The sequence below is a fragment of the Mandrillus leucophaeus genome, unplaced genomic scaffold (assembly GCF_000951045.1).
Source record: "Mandrillus leucophaeus isolate KB7577 unplaced genomic scaffold, Mleu.le_1.0 Scaffold65, whole genome shotgun sequence".
Taxonomy (NCBI): Eukaryota; Metazoa; Chordata; class Mammalia; order Primates; family Cercopithecidae; genus Mandrillus; species Mandrillus leucophaeus.
The window spans coordinates 4,429,728-4,430,667 of NW_012107030.1; positions in this window are offsets into that span (position 1 = coordinate 4,429,728).

Here is a 940-nt window from a genome sequence, read left to right on the forward strand (position 1 = left end):
TCTTTCTTTCTTTCTTTCTTTCTTTCTCTTTCTTTCTTTCTTTCTTTCTTTCTTTCTTCTTTCTCTCTCTCTCTCTCACTTGATCTTAGCCAAAAGGCCATGAAGCATCTTTTTTCTCTCTCTTTTTCTCTCTCCTTCCTTCCTTCCTTCCTTCCTTCTTTCTTTCTTTCGATGGGGACTCACTCTGTCACCCAGGTTGGAGTTCAGTGGTGCAGTCACAGCTTGTTGCAGCCTCAACCTCCTGGGCTCAAGCATTCCTGCCACCTCAGCCTCCCAAGTAGCTGGGACTGCAGGCACATGCCGCCACATCCAACTAATTTTTTTTGTTTTCTGTAGAGATGGGGTCTTGCCTTGTTGCCCAGGCTGGTCTCAAATTCCTGGGCTCAAGTGATCCTCTGGCCTTGGTCCCTCAAAGTGCTAGGACTACAGGTGAAGCCACCATGCCTGGCCTAAGTTTGTTTTCAAATAGGTGGTCAATCAGCATGTACTGAACATCCTATTATGTGCCAGACATCTGAAGGATACAAAGAGGCATGGGACATGCTTCCTATCCTCGAGGAATTGATAGACCCATGTGACATGATAACAATTCTAATGACAAAGCAAAACAAGGCAGTGTATACACGGTGTCAAAGTGGCCCAGAGGGAGAGGTTAGTTCTGTTATGGGAGTCAAGAAGGGCTTCATAAAGGAGCAGATATTGGATCCACTGCTATTGGATCAGTAGCGGTGAATGTAGTTTGATTTAAGCGCCCAGGAACTGCATCTGTTTTTAGGCCTAGTGTGGGAACGGTTCATGAGTATAAGACGTCCTGAGATGTAATTATCATCCTGAAGGCTTAATAGACGTTCAATGTTTACATAAGGAAGTGGGCTTGAAGAACATTCTGTCAGGCAGCAGTGTGTCAGAATGGCCAAGAGCTCAGTTTTGGTGCAAGGCA